This window comes from Triticum dicoccoides, chromosome 1B (assembly GCF_002162155.2).
Source record: "Triticum dicoccoides isolate Atlit2015 ecotype Zavitan chromosome 1B, WEW_v2.0, whole genome shotgun sequence".
Lineage (NCBI taxonomy): Eukaryota > Viridiplantae > Streptophyta > Magnoliopsida > Poales > Poaceae > Triticum > Triticum dicoccoides.
This window is the reverse complement of record NC_041381.1, coordinates 710730090-710742805: the sequence shown is the minus strand read 5'-3', so window position 1 is coordinate 710742805 and position 12716 is coordinate 710730090.

Genomic DNA, 12716 nt, shown 5'->3' with positions numbered 1-12716 from the left:
TAGCAATATCCGAGAATGTTTTTGCCGAATCTCTAAAGGTGTCCGGCGTTGCACTGCGAGACTTGTGCTGAAAACACACAAATAGTTTAAAAGTGCCATGGGCTCGAAAAGCCAAAAAACTTATTCAAAAGGTTAATGTCCGAACTAGATCAAGTGTTCGGTGCCAATCTGAAAATTGGACTTTAAAGAAAAGGTGCTTCTGCCGTGCTTTAACATGACACATCCTATCTCAAAACTTCAAGCGGGTCAGCCTATGGCTTCAACCTCCTATCCCGAAGGCGGAGTACTTCTTACTAGGCCAGTTTAGCAAACTAATCTCTAGCGGTTTTGAGAGAGAAATTAGGCTCCCCGGCTAGTGACCGCACACTTGTGTCGAAAAAAGGAGTGATAAATAATAATAAAAACTTTGCAATGACTAAGAAGAAAAACACTTATCATAAAACAGCTCATATAAATTTAAGAGCCCCCAAGTGACTTGGGTAAAAGAATGATTGCATGTACCGAAGTACTTATATCATATCTATGTTCAACCGAACTTTAAACGCGTCTGAATCGACCGTCGGCTTCTTCCTCTTTGGTCAAGGACCGAAAAGTGTTATGTACTCCATCTGTCGAGAATATCGACGGTGTTTCCAATAACCAGGCAATCAGGCCATAAGGCTGTAACAGACAAAGCGCGCTCAGGGAACTTATGCTATATTACTGCGAAGAGTAAGAAGCATCTTCGAAGAAAATAGTACCCCCACCGATACCTTTCTTCGATGCTCATTGTTATTATGAGACTTATGCAATAGATTTTTTGTACTCATGAGTTCCGTTATGTGCCGACCATGATTGAAAACAATAAGAGCGCTAGCTTTCGGCTTCACCCAGTCTGAGGTCCGGCTCGGGTGACCCGATCGTGACAATCGCAGAGGTGCTCCCTTTACTCCCTAGCCGAACAATCAGGAACATAGGGATAAGCACAGGAGCCAGGCAACCCAGCTTGCAAATCGCTTAAGTCAATATGGTGCATATTGTGGCATAATACATGAACAAGGAACGAAGCCGTACAAGTATAACCATATGCAAGAGGAAAAAGCTTCATGAAGGAAGCCCCCAAGTAAACGGGGTATTTGAATTTGCGCATCACAAACAAAGTTTGGACAAGGAAATTTTTACAAGAAACTTTTTCCAAAAAAGTATAATGCTTGGCCGAGCCGAACACAAGTTAAAAATTTAAAACTTTGAGCATGAAGACAACTTAGCTGGTTAATGTGTTCGGTATTGATGACGCGGTCCGAGCTTGATGCGAGACAAGGTTCCATCCCCGAGCCGGTCCCAAGGTGGCGGAGCAAAGAGCTCGGCACTCCGAAGTGGTGACATAGCACGGTCAATGCAGGACAGCAGGGTGATGCCGAAGTCCCCGACATGGGGTAATGAAGTGTTGACGGAGCCCCCCATCCAGCCGAGGTGACGCCAAAGGATATAGTCCGGCCGGATCATTTTCCTGTGCACAAAAAATAGTGCAAACCGGAGATAATAGTAATAATAATAAGAATAAAAAAATTCGTTGCATATCAAATAATTTATGCAAAGTGAGTAATAAAAGAAATATGGCCTGGCGCCGAAGTCAATGTCGATGCAGGGCGGCGGCGTGATGCGGTAAAGGCATGGCAAGGCCTGAATTCACAGGTCGGTTCGAGTTCCGGATGCGGCGTTCGCCGGACTATGTACGAAAACTAACTGAACCACCATGCGACCATCGTTAATGCGGCCACCATTTGATAGACCTGTGTACATATGACGGACAAACCAGAGTAATAATTCATTGGCAAAAATGAACCCTAACAAGCAAAAAATACTAGGACTAATAGCACCTGGCTTATTTATTGTAGCAATTCGAAGAAAGGTGATTCCCAAAATTGGGACTCGATCCGCACACCTATCGCCTGATCGGCGATAAAGCAACGGCATGGCGATGCTAGCAAAGGTTGGCTCGCCGAGGCAAAGCCCTCGGTCCAGCTAACGTGACGGAGCTGGTCGGCCAGCGACGCCAAAGTCTCCGGAGTAGGTTGATGAAGAGATGATGAAGCCCCCGGTCCAGCGATGCAGGTCGTGACGTGGTCGATGCCGGCTTGATGAAGTGACCGTGTGGCGATGCAGGCGTGCCCGCTCCATGTAATCCGTGGGGTGGCGATGTTGGTGACGATTTATCCTTCGCGATGCCGAACTATTGTTTTGCTGGCCAAGATGATGATCCGAAAAAATTGAGCTCGGCTCAACAAAGCGACGACGTGTCTAACGCAGGTCGGCCGCCATGGAGTGATGTTGTCGGGCTGGTTTGACACCGGCGCGACGGTGAAGTTTGTATTGCAAGAATACTTTTAATACTACTGGGATGTGTTTGAGAATAAAACACAACACCCCATACGAAAACTTCCTTCAAAAAAGATGTCCGAGATCCCGTTCATAAAGAAGATGAATTCGGGTCGGATTCATTCTCGCGCAGAAAACAGATCCAAAAATTGATGCACTAATCGGAAGTTTCCCAGAGTTTGGACGGTCGGATCGAGCTGAATTTTTGGCAGGTGGTAGATATGGGAATTCCGCAGCAAATCAACGGTTGGATCCTCCAAAGGACGTCCGAGCTAGATGCTGGATACCACGCCCTAAACTCGTCGGGATTCTCGTCCAGATTCAACAGGGCTCCGGTATATCGGAGATTGCCGGAGATTCCTCCATCGGAACTTGACAAAATTTTTGCAGGGTTGTTGTAGACTTAATTCCGCATAATTCCACCGAAGTAATCGTTTAAGCGACACTCGAGGAGGCGGTGGCGGCGGATACAAGTTTGCTGTCCAGAAAAACAGCACGGTCGCCTGAGGGCAATGTTGACGTTGAGCCCCCGAGCTCCATGGATGACTCCTCCATGATCTTGATAGAGATCGGAGTTGGTGTTGATGAAGGCCTTCATCCAAACATGACGATTGGAGGTAGGGCGCAGTCCTCGGTCAAGCCAAGGTGACCAGTCGAGCTGGTGACGAAGAAGCCGACGTCGCAGTTGACCTGCAGTCGAGCCATTGATCCTTTCGCCGATCACACAGCGGAACTCGTAATGAAAGCATCAATGTCGGTGTCAAAACCGGCGGATCTCGGGTAGGGGGTCCCAAGCAGTGCGTCTTAGGATCAATGGTAAAAGGAGGCAAGGGACACAATGTTTACCCAGGTTCGGGCCCTCTCGATGGAGGTAAAACCCTACTTCCTGCTTGATTGATATTGATGATATGAGTGTTACAAGAGTTGATCTACCACGAGATCGTAGAGGCTAAACCCCAGAAGCTAGCCTATGGTATGATTGTTGTTGTCCATCTCTATCGACTAGCATGGCGTCGGTGTATATAATGCACCAGAGGCCTAGGATAACATGAGTCCTAGACGAATACGCCGGTGGGGGAGGAGTCCTTGTCTTGATCGCCAAGTCTTGTGGATTCTTCCTTGTATGCGGCAGCTGTCCGGACTGGCCCATGAGTATACGGCCATGGGGGTCCTCGGCCCAATCCAACTGATCGGGAGACGAAGCGTTGAGTACCCCCTAGTCCAGGACACCGTCAGCCCTCCTGGGCGGGAGGCGACATGGTGAGTACCCCTTAGTCCAGGACACCATCAGTAGCCCCTGAACCAGTCTTCAAGTTGGGGACTCTTCTTGCTCTTCAAAACTGTTCTTTGTATTCGGTCGTCGGTCTTGAAAGCTGGTTCAGCAAATCTTCCCCTCTCCGATCTCAAGGATCACTGAGGTGTATCCGAAGAGTTCACATGCGGGCATCCGAGGAGCCCCTTTAAGTTCTCGACATTCATCAAATGCCTTGTTATTTTTACGCCATGCATCGAGTTCAGAGTTTTTCCCTTGCGGTGGTGTCTTCTTGCAGCCGAGCTCCAACGCGTGACTGCCACCGAAGTAGTGCACCACCTCGGTCTTGCGTTGTCGATCTAGATTGTCGGCCTCCGTGAGAAAAAAAAAGTTTTCCGCCAAGCTGATTGCATTTTATTCTCTATGAAGATGTATAGCCAATAGACCTCAAGGTGCGTGTTGGCCTAAAATCCGAGGTGCACCTAATGGATAACATAAAACCACTGATCCCACTAGCCCCTGAGACCCGGGTCGATTCACGAAATCAGTCTCAGGATCAAGTGCTTGCTCGGCAACATACTTTTGGAATAGAAACACAGTGTGTAGTAGGCCCCGAAACTCAGGTTGGGTGCGACCGACCAACCTGAGGATCGTAATCTCCTCGAAAACCGTATTGCACTTTGAATTTTCTGCATTGAATAGTCAATGGAGTAGCCCCTGAGACTTGGGTTGAGCTATATGGCCGACCCTAGGATCATATCTCCTTGGGAACTTAGTCAGCCTCATTTTGCGTTTAGCCATCGTCAAGGTGCAGCACGATAGGGAAGATGACAAACTGCAGGTCAGAAAAGATATTTCGACTTCAACCTCCTTGCTTCAAAGGCACATACCGAGTGCTTCTCAGGTCAATTTAGCGAACTAAGCTTAAGCGACACATAGAGAAGCAATGCATCCCTGTTGGCCATTCTTCGAGTAAAATTTAGTAGAAAAAGACTTTGCAATGACTAAGAAGAAAACACTTAAGAACAACACATATTAGTTTAAGCGCCCCCAGCTAACTTTGGTAAAGTAAGTTGTTTTTAATAAACAACGTTTTTGTTTAACACAAATATAATGCTTGGCCGAACCAAACAAAAATTAAAAATTAAAAAATTGAGCATGAAAGGGCCTTAGCTAGTTTACGTTCCAGGCGTTGATGACGCGGTCCATGCTTGTGGCAGGACGAGGTCCCAGCCCCCAAGCTGGTCCCGATGTGACGAAGCAAAGCCCCCAGCTAGCTGACGTGACGAAGCTGGTCGGCAAGGTGATGATGGAGACCCAAAGCATGTATAGGAAGCGACGGCGAAGCCCCCAGTCCATCCGAGGTGACGAAGCAGATAAGTGAGGTGACTTTGGACACCCCATGCCAGCCGATGTGTCGGAGCAGGCCAGCAAGGTGGGCGTCTGCTTGATGAGGCGACGTCAAGGTGACGCTAACGCCGGCCAGAATTTGTGACATGGTTGATGCCAGCTTGATGAAGTGACGGCGCGACGATGCTGGCGCGACCGACCCGCTCAATCCATGGGGCGATGATGTGGTCTTGACGACGCCGAACTCCTTGTTGACTATCCGAGGTGGAGATGTGATACTATTGACATCGGTTCGATGGAGTGACGTCATGGTCGCTCAAAATGTGTATACAAAATAATGTGCTCTCATTCACTTGGTCCTTTATTACCTGCAAGTTCTAATTTTTGGGCTAATTGGAGAAGCGTCTGCTTGTGATTGTTGGTCCTTTCTTGGCCTCCCAGGCCCTCTCTTGATACTCATTGATGTTGGTTCTGGCTCCTTTCTCGGCCTCCCATGCCTCTCTTTGGCTTCGAGAAATAATCTCTAGAGGTTCTCATAGGTGTAGTGTCGTCTCCACTATGAAAAGAAGCTTCTGACGGACCAACTGTTTATCTGTTCCTTGGTCTCCCATGCCCTCTCTTGGTCGATTGGAGGAAGCACGTCCTCCATTGGCAGACATTACAACCTTAGGAGGCCGGCCACACTCTCACCTTCGTGCGCATCCATGACCATGCTTTGCTCCCAACAAAGGAGTGTATTCAACAACATTATCATTATCACCACTATAGACATCCTCCTACTCATCATTGCTAGTCTTTAGTACCCAATATGGATCCAAAATTGAGATCCAACAAATTCTTGGGCTTGGTTGACGGAGCTAAATCCCGTAGATCTTGAGGTAGGGATCCTAAGCTAGTTGTCTTGGAGCGATGATAACAGGAACACAAGATTTTACCAGTTTTAGGATCTCTGAGGAGATAATATCCTACATACTGCTTGTGTTTATTGCATAGGGGTGTAATACAGAGTACAAGTATACAACAAGAGATTGTAATGTGTCTTCTATGAGCCTGACCCCTCGATTTATATAGGTATGGGGGGTCCTCGGGTTACAGGAACTTCATCTGATACGTACAAGGAGACATGGTTTCTCATGGATCCATCGCCTTTGAGTTCATGTCAAGTCTTCGGGATCTTCCTTGTAGGCATCATAGATTTCTTGGAGAGGACCAGAACAGAACCGACACGAGGGCACTCGGCCCAGCCCACTAGGCTAGCAATCGTCTTGATGAGAGCCCCCCTAGCTGGGACACCGTCAGTAGCCCCTGAATCGGTCTTCAAGTCTGGCCGCACATCGGCTCATTCGAACTTCTCTTAGTCTTTAACTGCCGGTCTTGAAACTAGTTCAACATGGTGTGGACCTCCCTAAGGTCACGTTGCTTCAAGTGAGATCATGTGTTTCGAAACACCTAGTGATTAATCGACTCCCCCCTTGATCCCCGCGTGTAATTATCGCATAAACATGGGGAAGAGGATGATTTACTGCCAAAAAGTGACACTAACCTATGGTCGGTTTGTTTTTACCCCTCCTATAAAAGGGAGGAAGGAGCAGGCGGAAAAGCTTTAGGCTCCCATTTTCTTGTCTTCTTCCTCCTCGCGCTTAGAGCTCTTGCGTCTTCCCGCACACCTTGCCTAAAAACCAATGCTTTATGCCCGTAGCCAGCCCCAAAACCATGGCTGGAGACAGGAAACAATGCTAGGGAGGGAAAGCGACAGCCGCCGAGAAGAAATCGGTGGTGGAGCCCAAAGCCCCTTCCTTGACGAACGGAAAATGGATGCCATCCACAGGGCAAGCTGAACCGGCTAACCGAAGCCGGCTATTTGCCAACACCGGACCGTGCCGTAGCACGCTCTATGCTCGTCATGAGGGATGCCAGCTCCTGGTTCTTCACGGTCCCACAACCCCGTGTAACAAAGAATGAGGGGTATGTTTGGTCCCCCACCTCGTGCGTGGTCTTGGTTTCCCCATCCACCCTTAGGTGCCTCCTTCATCTTTGTGGCCTCCAACTTCAAGATCTTTCCCCCAACTCTATCCGGCACATCTTGCGTACTTCGTCATGGTGTGTGAGGCTTTCCTTGGTTGCGCGCCGCATCTTAGGCTCGGACACAACTATTTTCGCGTCATGCTTTGACTAAAGGCCCTGAGACGTGTGAGTGTGGCGGCCGAAGATGGCACGAGAGCAACCGCTGGTGTCACAACCCATGGCATTGGCATCAGAGACGCGGTGTCAAAAGAGCACACAAGAGGTGTCCGTATTGACGGTGTTCTGGACTAGGGGGTACTCACCACATCGTCTCCCGATCAGTTAGATTGGGCCGAGGACCCCCATGGCCGTATACTCATGGGCCAGTTCGGACAGTTGCCGCATACAAGGAAGATTCCACAAGACTTGGTGATCAAGACAAGAACTTCTCCCCACCGGCGTATTCGGCTAGGACTCTTGTTATCCTAGGCCTCTGGTACATTATATAAACCGAGGCCAGGCTACTCGATAGATTATGACATTACTCATCATATCTCTAGGGTTTAGACCACAACATATGATCTCGGGGTAGATCAACTCTTGTAACCCCTATACTCATTAAAGTCAATCAAACAGTATGTAGGGTATTATCTCATAAAGAGAGCCCGAAGCTGGGTAAAATCCCGTGTTCATGTTACCATCGATCCTAAGACGCACAGCTTCGGACCCCTTCCCGAGATCCGCCAGTTTTGACACCGACATTGGTGCTTTCATTGAGAGTTCCACTACGTGATCGGCAAAAGGATCAATGGCTCGACTGCAGGTCAGCTGCGACGTCGGCTTCTTCGTCACCAGCTCGACTGGTCATCTTGGCTCGACTGAGGGCTGCGCCCTACCTCCGATCGTCATGTTCAGATGAGGGCCTTCATCAACATCAACTCTGATCTCTATCAAGATCATGAAGGAGTCATCCATGGAGCTCGGAGGCTCAACGTCAACATTGCCCTCGGGCAACCGTGCTGTTTTTCTGGACAGCAAACTCGTATCTGCCGTCACCGCCTCCTCGAGTGTCGCCTAAACGATTGCTTCAGTGGAATTATGTGGAATTAAGTCTACAACAACCCGGTAAAAATTTCGTCGAGTTCCGATGGAGGAATCTCCGGCAATCTCCGATATACCAGAGCCCCGTTGAATCTGGACGAGAATCCGGACGAGTTTGGAGCGGGGTGTCCGACATCTAGCTCGGACGTCCTTTGGAAGATCCAACCGTTGATCGGCTGCGGAATTCCCATATCTACCACCTGCCAAAAATTCAGCTCGATCCGACCGTCCAAACTTCGGGAACCTTCCGATTAGTGCATCACTTTTCGGATCTGTTTTCTGCGCGAGAACGAATACGACCCGAGTTCATCTCCTTTATGAACGGGATTTCGGACATCCTTTTTGAAGGACGTTTTCGTATGGGGTATTGTGTTTTATTCTCAAACACATCCCATTAATATTAAAAGTATTTTTACAATATGATCTTCACCATCGCGCCGGTGTCAAACCAGCCCGACAAAATCACTCCACGACGGTCGACCTGCGCTAAACACGTCGTCGCTTTGTTGAGCTAAGCTCAACTTCTTCGAATAATCATCTCGGCCAGCCGAACAATAGTTCGGCATCACGAAGGACAAATCATCACCCATCAGGCAATGGGTGTGCGGATCGAGTCCCAATTTTGGGAGTAACCTTTTTTCGGACCACTACAACAAATAAACCAGGTGTTATTAATCCCAACAATTTTTGCTTGTTTGGGTTTATTTTTCCCAAGGAATTATTACTCTGATTTGTTCCATCATCTATACACAGGCCCATCAAATGGTGACCGCATTAACGAGTTCGCGTTGTGGTTCGATCAGTTTCCGTACATAGTTCGGTGAACGCCGTATCTGTAACTTGGACCGACCTGTGAATTCGGGCTTTGCCACGCCTTTACCACATCACGCCCTGCATCGACATTGACCTCGACGCTCAGGCCATATATCTTTCATTATTTACTTCACTTGTATTAAATAAGTAGAAGAATATATTATATATATATATATATATATATTATTATCTTTATTTTTCATTACTTTTGGTTTGCACTACTTTTTCTGTGCAGCCAATTGACTCAGGCTGAGCCGCGCTGTCGCCTCCTTCGACCGAATTGTGTTGTCGCCTTGGCGCGCCGACTTGCTCCATTACCGCGGCTGGACTGAGGACCTCATCTTCTCGGAGTGCCGAACTCTCTGCTCGGCCACCTTGGGACCAGTCTGAGAGGCTGGAATCTTGTCCCGCATCAAGCTCGGACCGCGTCATCAATGCCGAACACATTAACCAGCTAAGTCACTCTTATGCTAAAAAACTTCCAGTTTAAAATTTTGTTCGGCTCGACCAAGCATTATAACTTTTTTGGCAAAAAGTTGTTTGCGAAAAAATTCCTTGTCATAACTTTGTCTGTGACACACATATTCAAATACCCCATTTATTTGGGGCTCCCTTGATGGAGCTTTTCCTCTTGCATATGATTATACTTGTACGGCTTCGTTCCTAGTTTGTGTATTACGCCACAATATGCACCATGTTGACTTAAGCAATTTGCAAGCTGGGTTGCCTGGCTCCTGTGCTTACCCCTACGTTCCCAATTGTTCGGCTAGGGAGTAAAGGGAGCACCTCTGCGATTGTCACGATCAGTTCATCCGAGCCGGACCTCAGACTGGGTGAAGTCGAAAGCTAGCACTCTTACTGTTTTCAACAATGGTCTGCACACAACGGAACTCATGAGTAAAAAAAATTTATTGCACAAGTCTCATAATAATAATGAGCAACCGAAGAAAGGTATCAGTGGGGGTACTATTTTCTTCGAAGATGCTTCTTACACTTAGTTAGTAATATAGCATAAGTTCCCTGAGCGCGCTTTGTCTGTTACAGCCTTATGGCCTGATTGCCTGGTTATCGGAAACACCATCCATATTCTCGACAGGTGGAGTACATAACACTCTTCGGTCCTTGACCGAAGAGGGAGAAGCCGACGGTTGGTTAAGACGCGTTCAAAGTTCGGGTGAACACAGATATGATATAAGTACTTCGGTACGCACAATCATTATAACATAAAATTCTTTTACCCAAGTCACTCGGGGGCTCTTAAATTTATGAGAGTTGTTTTATAATAAGTGTTCTTCTTCTTAGTCGTTGCAAAGTCTTTTTTCTGTCACTCCGTTTTTTGATGTGAGTGTGTGGTCAATAGCCGGATTTCCCTCTCAAAGCCGCTAAAGTTTGCTAAACTGGCCTAGCAAAAAGTACTCCGCCTTCGGGATAGTAGGTTGAAGCCATAGGCTGACCCGCTTGAAGTCTTGAGATAGGATGTGTCATGTTAAAGCACGACAGAAGCACAATTTTTTTTCTCTAAGACCAATTTTCTGATTGGCACCGAACAATTAATCTAGTTCAGACATCGAGTTTTTACTGATGTTTTTTGGTTTTCCAACCCTATGGCACTTTTCAACTATTTGTGTGTTTTTCGCATAAGTCTTACAGTGCAACTCCGGACACCTTTAGAGATTCGGCAACAATTCTCGGATATTGCTATATGCATCAGTTTCGAATTGTGTCTGCGATCAATAGTTGGGTTGCCCGACTCCTGTGCGTGCTTCCTATGTTCCGCTTTGTTCGGATAGGTGTGCAAAGGGAGAACCACTGCGATTGTGCTTCCAGCTTGCATGGTTAAGCACCGCAGTGGAGAAAGCCGAAAACTGACTGTCATAATAAGCGTAAACTGGTCAGCGGTCCGATGACTGTATTAAATGACGGTCCGTTCATAACATTGGCCGAATTGTTTACGGCTTGACCTCGGCTGTCGCCGAACACTAACCGGGGGGCTACTTGCTAGCCTCCCAACTTTAAGCTCCTATGACTAAGTGAAAGTTATAAAGCCCGCATATCTGATTGCCTCGTTTCCGCCAACACAACCGCCTTCGGGCACCGAGACATCGGCTAAGGGTTGTTTTGTTATTTTGGAAACACCCTGCGTAGCATTTACAAGGGGGTAGAAGCCGACGATGGGCCACTTTCAGATTATAAACGGTAGCAACAGAAGTGAAAATTTGGGTTCATTTAGACCACCGAGTTTGGAAGCTTTGCCTGAACTAAATCCTCAGTATTTTCCTACCACATTGATTGGAGCTGAGGTTTCATGATCATGCTTGGCATGACAACCCAAAGAAAGGAACTGATAGCGGGACTATTTTCTTCGGACGATGTTTCTTATGTTAAACAATAATATAACATGTCTCTCTGCATACCTTTGTTTATAAAACCATATGGCCAGATTGCCTTGTTTGTCGTAAATCTTTGTCCTCATAAAGGCTTTATAAAGTAGGACAAACACTCCTCGGCTGCTGGCCGAGGAGGTTGAAGCCGATGGTCGGTCAACAAAGTTTTATACAATGCGGATCCGAGCATTAATGCTGTAAAGTACTTGGATACATAGAGTCATTACACGTGATTTGTGATTTTACTATGGATATCGATTCTTAATTCGGCCTCCTGTGCCGGCATTAAGGCTCGGGGGCTACTAGGCTTCGGGCTTATTATTTATAAATATTTAAAGGGCACATCGATCCCCTGATCTGATGTTGCCACCCGACCAGTGTCTCGGGGGCTACTGCATTGGCAATCCAATGCAGAAAATTTAAAGTGCAATATAGTTTTCGAGGAGATTATTATCCTCAGGTTGGTTGGCTGCACCCAACGTGAGTCTCGAGGACTTCGCACACCATGTTTCTATTCCTATGTATGCTGCCGAGCTAGGAGTTGATCCTCAGGCCGATTTCGCGCATCGACCTGAGTCTCAGGGGCTACTAGGATCAGCGGTTTCATGTTTTCCTTCAGGTGCGTCTCGGGTTTTAGACCGACGCACGCACCTTGAGGGCTACCGGCTATATATCTCGACAGAGAGTAAACTGCACCACCTCGGAAGCAGTCCGACATAAAACTCGGGCGCCAGTGGCTGGCTCCATAGAGGGCATTCCCGGCATTAAGCTCGGCTAAATTCCTTCAACTTTTTTGAACCAAGGTGATCTATGACACCTAGGATATAGTCCGACGTTGGAGCTTGGATATAGTCCAGCATTGGAGCTTGGATACATTCCGGCGTTGGAGCTTGGAAGCAGTCCGGCATTGGTGCTTGGCTGCAAAAGATACCTCGAATGCAATCCGTCGTTGGAGCTCGGATGCAAGAGGACACTACCGCCCGAGAATAACTTAAAACCCGAGGTGTGGCATAAAAATAACAAGGCATTGATAAAGGCCGTAAACTTAAAGGGGCTCCTCGGATACCTGACGTATAAACTCTTCGGATGCACTTTGGCGATCCTCAAGATCGAATATAAGAAGATTTGTTGAACCAGTTTTCAAGACCGACGACCGAAGATGAAGAACAGTTCGGAAGAATCAAGGAGCGTCCCCAACTTGAAGACCGGTTCAGGGGGCTACTGACGGTGTCCTGGACTAGGGGTACTCACCACATCGTCTCCCGATCAGTTAGATTGGGCCGAGGACCCCCATGGCCGTATACTCATGAATGGGCCAGTTCAGACAGTTGCCGCATACAAGGGAGATTCCACAAGACTTGGTGATCAAGACAAGGACTCCTCCCCACCAGCGTATTCGGCTAGGACTCTTGTTATCCTAGGCCTCTGGTACATTATATAAACCGAGGCCAGGC